This window comes from Aotus nancymaae, unplaced genomic scaffold, assembly GCF_030222135.1.
Source record: "Aotus nancymaae isolate 86718 unplaced genomic scaffold, 86718_ANA_hifiasm-v0.15.2.pri h1tg000003l, whole genome shotgun sequence".
Taxonomy (NCBI): domain Eukaryota; kingdom Metazoa; phylum Chordata; class Mammalia; order Primates; family Aotidae; genus Aotus; species Aotus nancymaae.
The window spans coordinates 56597486-56610756 of NW_026988414.1; the positions used below are offsets into that span (position 1 = coordinate 56597486).

The following is a 13271-nucleotide window of genomic DNA, read 5'->3' on the forward strand; positions in this document are numbered from 1 at the left end:
TCCTGTCCTCAAGTGATTTGTCTGCCTCAGCCTCCCAAAGTGCTGGGATTACAGGTGTGAGTTATCACACCCAGCTGCGTCTTCCTTTTCATTTCTTTTTCTCTTTTAGTCTTACCTATTAGGAGTTTTCCTGGGCTGGAAATCAATTCCGATTTAGATGGTGGGTAAAGCGACCCCTTCGAAACAGCAACCACAGCAACAACGACAAAACCAAACTCCTTCCATTGGCTGATTTACCTGAAGACTAAGGAAGAGGTAAAAATGATTATATCCTTATTGGATACTTCATGGTATTAGAAATTATTAATCACAGTATTTTAGGTGTGATAATACTGTTGTATGTAGGTTGAGAAAGGCTTTCTTTTCTACTTGCTCATTGCCATAGTTCTGCTCTTTAGCGCATGCATTCTGGGCTGAGTACCTTCAGTCCAGAAAAATTTTTCCTACTTTCATGTAGTCTACATATGCATATTCAAAGCTTTAAACAACGTCTGTAACTTATATCAGCTGGGAGCCTTTGTTCTGATATCGAGATAAAGTTTAAGTGGCTTGAAACCGCAGCCTGTAGAAATATCTGCAAGGTTTCTGCAAATTCCCAGGAAACTCATTCCGATGATGGTATTCGCAGACAACTGCATGCGTGTTTTTCTTCAGTCTATGCTGCTAAAGCCTAGATGTAAGATGCAGACTTCTTCAAATTCTTCCAAAAACTACACCCACGCAAGGCATCTGTAAGCACAGTGAAATTTAGTTTAGGGAACTCAGTTGAACAGAGTTTAGTTTACTTAAGTAGAGTTTGAATTAGGTTGGGTTGGAGCTGATTCAAGTATTGAATTGAGAAGGGTTTTAACTGAGTAGAGAAAAATTTGATTTGAGTAGAAACTGATTTGGGTAGAGAATGATATACATAGAAGTTGGTTTGAGTAGATTTTGAGTTGCGTAGAGGTTGAGTTCAGAAGGTGCTGATGTGCAGAGACTGAGTTTTACAAAGACCAAGTTCTGCAGAGAAAGTGTTGAGGAGTTTGGTAGGAGATCTGGATGGCACAAGGAACAGAGGTCTCCATTTACATAGAACAAAGAACTAAAAGTCTATATTAAGCTCTCCAAAACCCTTTTAGGCCCTTCTATTTGGGGGTCTTCCTGTAGCTCTTTCCAGATGGAAAAGGGAGAAAAGTCTTCTTCATAGAGTCTTGGGCTTGCTCTGCTCTGTTTTCCCACCTTTCTCTCCTCGACTCATTTAAACAACAAAGAAATTCCTTTCCTTGTTGTCCTCAGAGCAGTTTCAAATGTTTCTCTGATGGCCAGGCCCTCAACGTCTCAATTTATACTCCAAGTGCTCATCAAAGTGTTTTTCAGAAACGATTCCATCTCTAGGAGAGTATCGTGCAACTGCCAAAACAATACACTTTTTCCTACCTCATTATCTTAAATTGGACTAGTGATACATTAGAAAACGTATATGGTTTGTCTTATTTCTTTTTGGAATACATTGACTAGAATTATAGGAGTACATTAGTAGATATTGACATGAAGAATGAAAAGGAAAACTCAATGTTCACTCATTGGAAAATGCTAAGATATACATATAGGTCAGCCCATATATTAATAGAGTCCTTTATGGTTCCAACAAATGAACTTGTCAAAGTGGCAATGGTAATTTATTTAAAGAGAACCATGTTAAATCATCTATGATGAAAAATGCCACTGTACTATAGTGTCATCCAAATCTTTCCATATATGTTTGTGAGATTATAAAATCCCATTTGGTGAGCATACAAGTAGCTGAAATGACAGTTCCCACATTAGAGCTAAAAGTTTAAGGCAAATGAAGATATTAGGGACCATGTGTTTACCAGGTGCTTAGTATCACGCTGGGTATAAAAGATGCGTGAGTCACAGTCCTTTGCTTCAGGGAAGTTGCAAATCATGTTAGTGAAATAAAACATAAGTAGAAACAATTTTAAGGTCATATAAAAAAGCACGTTTAAGGACTAAGTTGTGGGGCAAAAAAGCTCTGTGCTGTAGGATTTTGGAGAAGAGAAGGATGTTATGATTTGTTTAGATTAAAAGCTTCTGAGAGGGAACCAGAACTTCAACTGTGCCTGAGCAAGAGACGTTGGAAACACCAGGCGAGGAGAAGGGTTTGGACGAAGCTAGCGTTGTGGGAATGGGTTGAATGAGAAGGAGGAACAGGAAGGAGATGAGACGGATGGTGGAGGAGTATTTCTTGGGGTCAGCTAGGTAGGAGGGGCATAGATTGGATTCCAGGCTGAAGAGACTGGACTTTGCCTCACAGAGAGATAGACACCTCCCAGATATGACTGTCCACAAAAAACAAAGAAAGATACAATTGTTTAACTATGAAAACATTTTACAGTGTCACAGGGCTCCTTGTGTGGTTTTGCAAAACTTGTGGTTCTTAGCAGAAAGAGGGAGAACAATTTTTACTTTCTCAATGAGAATGATGTGAAGAGAACATTTTTTAAGTTAGGTTAGGTTGGAGCTGATTCAAGTATTGAATTGAGAAGGGTTTCAAATTAATGTGTTTTGAATAATGTGGATTAAAACAAAACTTGCTGTTGGCTCTGTAACATTTTTGCCTGCCCGTGTCTGTTGAATTGCCAGTCTGCCTTGAAATAAAATCCACTTAAAAACAATTTTCTCTTCAAGAGGAGCAGGCTTGTGAAACTTATTGCATTCAGCTGGTGAAGTCCCAGAGCCCGTGCTAGTGCCGTCAAAGACCGTCTTCAATGATTCCCGCAGAGTGAGGAGACCTCTCCTGCTCGCTGTTGTAACAGGATTGAACGTGTTTCAGGCATAACTGCTAATGGAGAGAGCAGACCCTCGGGATACAGGCAGGTTTGTGTTTGGCGTCTGCCTAGCTCTTCCTGTTCTTCTTTCTAGACCCTCTTTCATTCTCCAAAATTCCCATTTCTCCTTGCCGTAAAACCCTTCCCTGGTCGAATAGAGATACCTCCCTGCCTCCCAGCTCCCTAACCATCTTCCTTTTCTTTTCTTTTTCTTTTTTTGAGATGGAGTCTCACTCTGTTGTTTAGGCTGGAGTGCAGTGGCACAGTCTTGGCTCACTGCAACCTCCACCTCCCAGGTTCAAGTGATTCTCCTGCCTCAGCCTCCCGAGTAGCTGGGACTACAGGTGCGTGCCACCACGCCCAGCTAATTGTTGCATTATTATTACTAGTATTTTTAGTAGAGACAGTGTTTCGCCATGTTGGCCAGGCTGGTTTCCAACTCCTGTCCTCAAGTGGTTTGTCTGCCTCAGCCTCCCAAAGTGCTGGGATTACAGGCATGAGTCAGTGCACCCAGCTGCCTCTTCCTTTTCGTTTCTTCTCTTTCAGTCTCTTTCGTGCTGGGTATAAAAGATTAGGTGTTTTCCTGGGCTGGAAATCAATTCTGATTTAGATGGTGGGTAAAGTAAAGCGACCCCTTCCAAACAGCAACCACAGCAACAACAACAAAACCAAACTACTTCCGTTGACTGATTTACCTGAAGACTAAGGAAGAGGTAAAAACGAGATTGCATCCTTATTGGATACTTTGTGGTATTAGAAATTATTAATCACAGTATTTTAGGTGTAATCATACTATTGTATGTAGGTTGAAAAAGGTTTTATAGATTTTTGATATATGTAAGCATATATATAAAATATTTATGGATGAAATGATATATCTGGAATTTGCTGGAGGGAAAGGAGGTATGGATTGGCCATGGGTTCAATGAATATTGTAGCTGGGTCTTGGGTGCTACATACGGATTGATAGTATTCTCTGTGTAGTCAAATATTTCTATAACAATGTTTTTCGAAGAAATGAGGAGTACCTATAATTGAGTTGCAGTCTTTTTAGACAGATGTGGCAGAGTTAGGAGGCTGAAGACGGTCAGAGGAACTAGCCTGCAGGGAGGAGCAGTCTGTTTTGACTACAGAGGCTCTCAGGGCTCTTAATTTTGGAGACGCCATCCCATATCATTCTAACAAATGAAAATGCACCCATGTTAGGGTTAATGTCTTTAATAAGGAAATAGTATTTGAGTTGATGTAACGTTACATTTGATAAACATTTATTTCAATTATGCAAAAAATATTTTGGAATAAATACTTTTTATAGGCTTCACCATTTTCTTATGCTGTTGATTAAATAGCTGGAGGGCCACGGGCACTGTGTCTAGAGCACCTAGTGGATAAAACAACCCTGAGGCAAGACCCCTAGAGAGTTTCCTGTCTGGAAAAGAAGGGGGGTCCCACCCCAATTCAGACTCAGCAGGAGGGCTTAAGGGTTCTGGCACTTGCCCCCACTCTAACTCTGCTTCTCTGGATGTCCATGGGCACCCAGTGAAGAAGGAGAGAAATTGCAGCTGTATGTGTTACCTGAAAATCCCATTTCAGCGATCTGATGATTTAGCCTGCTCCCACCCTCAGCTGCAATCCATTTCCTGAGTTTCATGGTGGAGAGAGCATGCACCTTTCCTTTCTAATTTCTCATGGGACACTCCAGCTGTCGATGCACAGCCAGAAAACAGAGCCTGTATCCAGGCAACTCCTCAGGGATCTGGGCCTGGGCAGAGGTGCTGCTTCCAATCCCATGGTACAGCTGCTGAGGCAGAGGTGTCATGGAGGAAGGCATGGACTCAGTTCCCAATTAAAATGAGAAGTGGTAGGCAGAACTGACTCGTGAGCACCTGAGAACACTTTCTGGAGAACCTCAGAAAAAACTCAGGGCAGTTTTGGAAAGGATTGGGTTCCAGCGTGAGTAATATGAGTAGGTTTGTTGCCCTTACACTGAGGTTTAATGTTAGTGAGACCTCATATGTATCTGGAGATCAGTGAGGTTGGGGCATATCCAGGTTTTCCTACTGGTCTGTTTTCCTGCCTCCTCTTAGCACTGAGTGCTCATTCATTCTTCAAGCATGCTTCAAAGTAGATGTTAGATACAAACATGAATAGTTTTTGTGTCTAACTTATGTTCTTTCTGAATCTCTAGGGAGACTGTGTATATAAGACTGTGCACTGACAAAGGGGTTCCTAACACTGCCTGGGGAGGGGAGCTGGGGCCAAGGAGAGCTTCAGAGAGGAATTTTGAATTGAGTCTTGAAGGACAGAAGTTCAGCAAGTTCATGGAGGTGCAGCATACCCTGGGGTGCAGTTTTGTCTTAAGGGTAACTGCAGCAATGAGCATTTGTTGAAAGTTTAGTAGGTGCTTGGCATTTTCCTGAACAATTTACAGGCGTTCTCATTTGATCTATCAGAATCCATACACTAGAAGGTGCTTTGCAAGTAAATGTTGAGTGGAATTAGATTTTGGCATTTGCCCTAATTTTATTTTTCTGGTCCTTTGCACGGCTTAACTGAGGCATTGCTTTTCTGTCACCTGTCTATGGCGTTTTATACCTCTTGGCCCTGACATGCTTACACAACTGTGTTTTGTGGATTATCACCTAGCCCACTTTTTTGGCAATTAACCACACTGTCTTGATACATCTCTTAGATAATGGAATTTTTCAAGTATGTGTTTTTTTCCTCCAGTAAGACTATAGGCTCCTTTCTTCTTTTTTTTCTTTTTCTTTTTTCTTTTCTTTTCTTTCTTTTTTTTTTTTTTTTTTAGAATGTCTTACCATTTTGTAAAACGTTCTCTAAAAACTGTGGAGCAAAAGAATGTGATTTTCTGCGGCACAGAACAAAAACTTCACATGCCTTACACAGCAGCCATGTGGTGTACATCAAGTGCCCAGTTTACAAACTCCAATATAGAACATATTTGAAAAGACTCCCAGCTAATCCACACTGAGAATATCTATGCACTTTTGGGGGGATTTTGGCATGGGCGTTTCTTTTCCGGAACAGGTGGTGAAGCTAAATTTGTTTGGTGTGCTTGACATACTTGGAGCCTTATATTAAGACTTCAGTGGCTGTAATAAACAGTTCCTCCCGTCTTTGTTTACAGGGAATTGGGACTTTCTCTAGGGTGTTGGATTTCTGTTTCTGCCACTGGGCAGGCTGGAAAGCATTCCTGGACTACATTCTTCCAGTCACAAAAAGCTGGGGCTGTTTTGGTTTGGAAGCCTTGTTGCTTGGCTGTGAGATGTGGCCCCTAGCTCTGTCATTTGGGTCAGAATGGATTTTAGTAATGTCTTCAGAAACAAAAGAAATAGGCACAGTTTCTTCACAATCCTCCTATTTCTATTGAAGTGCTTCCTCACAGTGTTTGTGTCATAGATGGCAGGGAGGGGGTGGTGAGGGTGTGGGCAGGGGCATAGATAGAAAAACACATAAAGAGTACTTAGTTGCTGGGATTGAAAATCTTTCAGGCCTAAAAACAGATGATTTAGGTTTTGTTTGTTCATTTCAACTAAGTCAAATGAGTGTTCCCAGAGCAGCTTTGGGATGGAAAGGGAAGCTTTCCTGCTGAGGGGGAAATGCCTGCTTAGGTTCTCGAAGTGGCCTGTCTGGTAGGACCAGACCTGATTCTTTCAGTGTAGATCTCGAAGTGACTGCTGTCCAACTTCAGGCTCTAGGGTGTTACTGGGAGCTGGGCTTTAGAAACGCCTTAGGTGAGTGTGGTAAGAGGTGACCATAATCAAAGAACCTTGGTGCTGCCACATTGGACTTCAGCTGTGAAGTGTCACTGATGTAGTGTCATCACCATGGGCTGTTTACAATTGTTGCTTCCCACAGTAAACCTGGGTCCAGGCCTTAACTGCCACTGTCAGAATCGTACTTGGGTAGTTCAGTTTCATGACATGCTCCTCCATTCTTCCCGATGTTTATTAGTGTTTTTATTCACAATTGGGACACTGGAGATTTTAATGTGAGTGGCACAGGCTTGTTTCAGACCTTGAAGAGCTCAAGTTATTTGCATTTAGCACTTTCTCTGGTGTCAGCTTGACCTCCTTTTGGTATACTTTCACCTTTTGGTTTCTGCAGGCAGTACTGTCTAATCAGTAAGAGACTGGGCTTTAGATTTACACAGAGTTCAAATAACAGGCTTTATTATTTATCAGGGATGTGAACTGGATAATGAATTAGTTATGATGCAGATTCAGCTGTTGTAGCAAAGGCCAAAGTAAAGAAGCTCCAATAGGTTAGAAGTTTGTATCTCTCTATACACTTTAGGGCTGATGTGACAACTTCACAGTATCTAGTTTCTTATTGCTCTCCCACCTTCAACCCATAGAATCTGTTTTGTGACCCACAATTGTTGCTCCAGCTCCCACCACCAAATCTGCATCTCAGCCACTGAGAAGGAAAGAAGAGAAGTGGAGGGCATGTCCCTTTGCAGGACAAGTCAGTGGGTCACTTTGAGTTGCAGCCCATTGCCTAAGACTTATGTGCATGACTGTTATGAACTGAATGTGTTCACCATCCAAATTCATATTTTGAAGCCCTAACCAACTAAAGTGATGGCATTAAGAGGTGGAACCTTGGGAGGTACTTAGGTTTACATGAGGTCATTAGCATGGGGTCCTCATGATGGGATTAGCTCCTTTCCAGGAAGAAACCAGAGTTTGTGGTCTCTGTCTCTCTCTGCCTTGTGAGAGGACACAGCAAGAAGACTGCTATTTGCAACCGGGAACAGCGCCCTCACCGGGAACCAAATTGGCCAACATCTTGATCTCGAACTTACTAGCTTCCAGAACTGGGAGAGAGAAATTTCTGTTGTTGAAGCCACTCAGTCTATGGTATTTTGTTATGGCAGCTGAGTAAGACAGTGCTCTTACCGAGGAGCTGAGAAATGTTGTCTGTAGTCTGGTGGCTATGTGTCCAGCTAAAACTCAGAGATTTGTTATTAAAATAAGAAGAGGATAATAGATGTTAGGAGACAACTGCCTTCTTGTACAGATGAATTATTTACATCTTTTGTGTCTCATCTCCTTCATCTGGAAAATGAGATTGATCTCATAGAATTATGAGACTTAAATGAGATAATTCTTGTAAGACTTTTAATATGGTACTTGGGACATAACTATTCAATTAACCATGAACAAAACGGTAGGTTTACTGGGATACTTGTCTTTTGTTAGGGTAGTTTTTATTAAATCATTGTTTTTAGCTAGTATATTTGTTTTATAGCTCTATCCCCAGGAGATGATTCACTGTATCACAATGGCAAAGTAATTCACATTTTGCATCAGCCTAGAGTTTTTCTCTGCTGGCATGAAGGAGCTGGACTTGAAGTGTTTGCGAGGGTGTTGGTGACCTTGCACACTGTCTTTGCTATTTCCCCTTTCATCTTATCAATAATTGCCTCATTTGTAGCCTTCATCAGAAATGCCATGGTTTGGGACTCGAGTTTCTGGAAATTAGTAGAGGTGTTGATTGCTTGTGAATCTCAGAGTCAGAAAATGGTTGTGAAAGCATCTAAGAAGGAAAAAGGCAGCTTCTTCAACCCTGTGAAAAGTATTGCGGCCCTCAGCAACCTGTGATGAAAACTGACATTTGGAATTTGAAAAAGCTGGAGTCGTGCTTCAGAGATGCTCTGATTTCTGGAGAAAATCAGTTGAATCTGAGGACTAAATGTGAAATCTATTCCTTCTTCCTAAGTGTTTTCATCCATTTAAGTTGATTATAATATTGCCATCTGTTTTCACTATGCAAGTTCTCCTTTTAACAATTAAAGATTTATTCACACTGAACTTCCTTGAGACACAGGCCAGTCTGTAACACTAGTATAGGTTTACCAACTGTTGCCTGGAGATGGAGTCTAAGAAAACGAGAGCACATTGGTGGGACCTTATGGCGTTAGAGGTGCCTCTGTAGACTTGCTGGTGTAAGAAAGAGCAAGTGAAAGCCAAGGGAGGTCTCCCCAGCCTCTGATAGGTATGAAGCAGCTGGCCTATAAGGCTGCCATGGGACTGGTGGTCAGTTATGATCTTGCTCAAATGAGTTGTTTTCCAAACCATCTACTGTGAAATAATTTGGTTATTCACATAATCTGTGAATAATCCTACAGGATTCATAACTTGTGAATAGTCTTACAAAGGAGTTAGGAAATGGTGTCTTTAGTCCTTAAAAATGGAACATTCCTTAAACATTGAAATAGGAAAAGAAATACTAGACTCTATCACAGGTAGTATAGAGAAGAATAAGCTATTTGTTTTAATTATAGATCGCTATGTGTATGCTGAGTCACGATGTAAATATTGTTCTTATTCTGGGTCAGGGCCAAAAATTTGAAAGATACTGATCCAGTGTAATGTTTGCCAGTGTCGTCACTGCCAAGATGGTTTTCCGTGGTGGTTTGTTTTTATTCTTCCCTGATCTTAACGAAACTATGGTGACGAGAGGTAGGCATCTGTCTATTGAAATCTATATCTCTCCCTTTCCCAAGATTGACTGAAATAATCCCAAAGGCTAGATAACATAATCGGTTCCAATCCACAAATAATTGTTGAACATGAGCTGTGTACAAGACACTGTGCTAGGTGGTGTGGGAGGTGCATAATATCCTTTGCTGCTTTCCAGAGGCTCATAAACCAGTGGTGGTGGCAACAGGTGAAGGAATACACAATCAGTTCAACCACAAGACTGACCATAATAGAGATTAGATAACAGTTAACTTTGAATTGTAAATTAATTTTCAAATTTTAACCAAGAGTAGACAAAATAACCTTCTTGTCAATATATCAGTTATTTTGTATGAAGTACACTTTTCCGTTATGAAAGTTATGAAATTTGGTACTGGCAAAGGTTCGATGAGTATTCATGCATTTTACATCATCTTACATCTTTTTGGAAAGCAATTGTTTGACATTAATTGGCTTAAAATAGAGTCTTTAATAATTCCACTTCTAGGAATCTATTCTTAAAAAAGCAAAGATTTGGAGAAAGATTAATGAGCAAAGATGTTTACTGCAGCTTTTTTTAGAGTAAAAATTAAAAATGACTAATGATTCATAGAAGAAATCTATATAAGAGGATATTACACATTGCTAAAAATCACATTTTCAAAAACTGACACTGGAAAGTGTTTATTGTAAGCAGCAAATCTTAAATGAAAAGAGCAGGGTCAAATATTGAACAGATAGTATGATCATAATTCTGAGAAAAAAAAAAAAACCAACCTGTTTGTGCATAGGAAAAACTAGAAGGAAATCTATTATTATTACGTGTTTAATCACTGAATTATAGAATTTGGGTGATTTTTGTTATCTTCAGAAGTTTAATGTAGTTTCTAAATTTTCTACAATACACAATTTTCTGTTTTGTAAACAGAAATAAATACTATTTTATAAACCTATACAAATTACATTAATTATAGCACGCTAAATTGAACACATTATTTTTGGTAGAGCCTTTCAAGGATTACAACTATGTTCTTTTGGATTTACTGGGTAGTCCTAATATTTACCTATTTCCTTCACTTTACCAGTGGGAGAGATGTTTGCTATGGCAAGAGAAATGATTAGAATGGTCATTTATTTCCTTTTCTAAATTTAACTTTTGAGAAGAATTAAAATGTGAAATGTTTCTAAGTAGTTAACCCCATCCGTGTCTTTATTTAAATTTCTTGGAGTCCATTGGACCTAGCTTGCTAGGCCAGGGCTAACTCCAAGAACTTTACACTCCGTCATGGAACAGAAATGAACACTTTGACTGAACCATGGATGTATTTAATTAACTCATCCATATTATCTTTAGTTACTCTCTATGTGGGGTAATTCTGACCCAAGAGAGACTAAATTGCCTTTGAAAGAATAATCTATTTTTTGGGAAATAACTGTGACTGTTTATTGAGTGCTTTAGTGTCATGCCTAACAGTTTAGCATAATTTCCTTCTATTATCTCATTTAATTCTCACAATACCCTCATTATATGGTTCTTATTATCTCTGTTTTGTATACAAAGTACCTGATACCTAAAGAGGTTAGGTAACCTGTCCAGTGTCATATCAAACATAAGTGCCAGACGTGAGCTCTAACACCATGGGAGAGAGAGCCCAAGTTCTTAAACTCTAAGCTACTTAGCATTCCTGTGTGTTCCCTCTTGTGCCCACTGAGACCTACTGTGACATTTGAGTACAGGCTAGGTAATCATTTTTAAGAATTCCAGTGTCAGAAGAGACTTTCTATCATGAGACTATTGCTGTAATGACTAAATTATTCTGAATTGATTAGGAATGCCAGATGCCTGCAGGTTCATTCTATTAAAATTTGCTTTGCATATTTCTGCCCTAAACTCAGTGAAAATCATGTTTTAATCTCCTTGCAATTCAGGCGGGGCGGGAAGCAAAATCATTTTATTGCCAGTAAAAATCTTCTAGGTTTAGTCAAAGCAAATTATAATTTCTGGTGCTCCTTGACTCATTAGTTCTTCCAGATGGTGCGTGTAAACATGGCAGGAGTTGCAAATTGTGTGAAGACCGAAATGTAAATCAAGAAATAAGTATTCATTATAATCTGTGTGACAAATGGAAAGGCTATAAAGCGAAACAGTGCATTGCTCGATCAATTTCATCCCATTATTCTTGGGATCCCCCAGAGACTATTTTCAGAAATAGACTCCCCAATTTTGTCAAGGTCAATTGTCATTACAGTGTTTGGAGGAGTCCTCAGTCCCATGCAGATAAGCTTGAGGCATCATAGCTGCATTCTTTCTGCTCTCGATAATCTATGGGTTGACCTTAGTTCTTCAGGAAGTGTGAAGGGAGGAGAGGAAAATGTGACTTTAAAATGTTGAGGTTATTTGAAAAGGAAGAGACTTGTTTGTTGCAAGTGTTCCCATACCTACTGTATTGGAAGTAATGCTGCCTTGCCCAAATTCCCTCTCCCCAGGATCCAGGTATTCATTTCACCGTCCTGCTGGGAGTATTGATGGCTGATGGCTCTCTCAGCTGAGGTCCTGAAGAGCTCTTCTGGCCCAAGGTCACATGCCTTCTGAGCAGCTGCATCTGTTGACTGGTTAATGGGGAGGAACGCAGCACCGGGGTCCCGATCCCACTCTCTGGCCCCTCTCCAACCTCAGACAACTATGATTGGCCTTCTCAGCTCCAGAGCTCCTCATAGGGTCAGCTGAGTCCATGTTGCAACTGAATTGCAGTTCCACATTCTGCCCAACTTGAATGGTTATATAGCCCCCAGTGTAAGAAGCAACATGCAGTGGTGGAAAAGGCACCAGATCATGAATCGGGATAGCCAGGATCTAAAGCTAGCTTTGTCACTCCTGTGCTCTGACATCTTGGAGCAAATCATTTACCTTATCTGTTCATTGTTTTTCTTATCTTACAAGTATAAAACTTAGCCTAGCTTAGCAGTTCTTACCTGTGCATCTCTCCCAGTGGATGTCCTTTGACTCCCTGAAATTGTATACAATGTCTGTGTGTTTTTCTGGCAAGGTTGGGGGCAGAACTTTCATCAGGTTCTTGAAGGTCTCCACAGAAAATTTTCTATTGTGGTAAAAGAAAAAAACACACATAACATGTATGTTACCATCTTCATCATTTAGAAAATGTTCAGTTCAGTAGTGTTAAAAATATTCATGTTATTGTGAAACAGATCTCTGGAACTTTTTTGTCTTACAAATCTGAACTCTATACTCATTAAACAATAATTCTCTTTTTCCTCCTTCTCTCAGCTTCTGTTAATCACCATTCTACTTTCTGCTTCTATAAATGAAGTACCTTATGTAAGTACAGTCATATACTATTTGTCTTTTTGTTGTTAGCTTATTTCACTTAACATAATGTCCTCAAGGTTCATTCATGTTGTAGCATGTGACAGCACGTCCCTTTTTTAAGGCTGAATGATACTTCATTGCAGGTGTATACTATGTTTTATTCCTTGACCAGATGATGGACATTTGGGTTGCTTGAACTTGGCTGTTATGAATGGTGCTGTTGTGGATATGGGCATCCAGATATCTCATTAAGACTCTCCTTCCTTTGCTTCCCTTCCCTTGCCCCTCCCTCCCTCCCTCCCTCCCTTCCTTCCTTCCTTTTCTTCCATATAGGGTCTTACTCTGTCACCCAGGCTGGGGGAGTGCAGTGGCATGATTATATTTCACTGCAACCTCAACCTCCCAGGCTGAAGGAGTTCTCCTCCAGCCTTAGCCTCCTGAGTAGTTGAGGCTACAGGCATGTGCCATTATACCTGGCTAATGTTAAAATTTTTGTAGAGACGAGGCCTCACTATGTTGCCCAGGCTGGTCTTGAACTCCTGAGCTCAAGTGATCCTCCTGCCTCAACCTTCCAAAGTGCTAGGATTATAGGTATGAGCCGTTGCACCTGGCCACATTTGCTTTCAATTCTTTTGCCTATAAACC

At 40.3% G+C, this 13271-nt stretch overlaps 1 long non-coding RNA gene across 1 annotated transcript in view; it reads left to right on the forward strand.

Moving 5' to 3' along the window:
- The window catches only part of LOC105718021 (uncharacterized), a 79014-nt gene that overhangs the window by 719 nt on the left and 65024 nt on the right, over positions 1 to 13271 (forward strand). The window contains exons 2-3 of the long non-coding RNA XR_002479446.2: positions 110 to 255; positions 2671 to 2859. This is a non-coding gene — a long non-coding RNA (uncharacterized LOC105718021). The remainder of the gene's footprint in view (positions 1 to 109; positions 256 to 2670; positions 2860 to 13271) is intronic.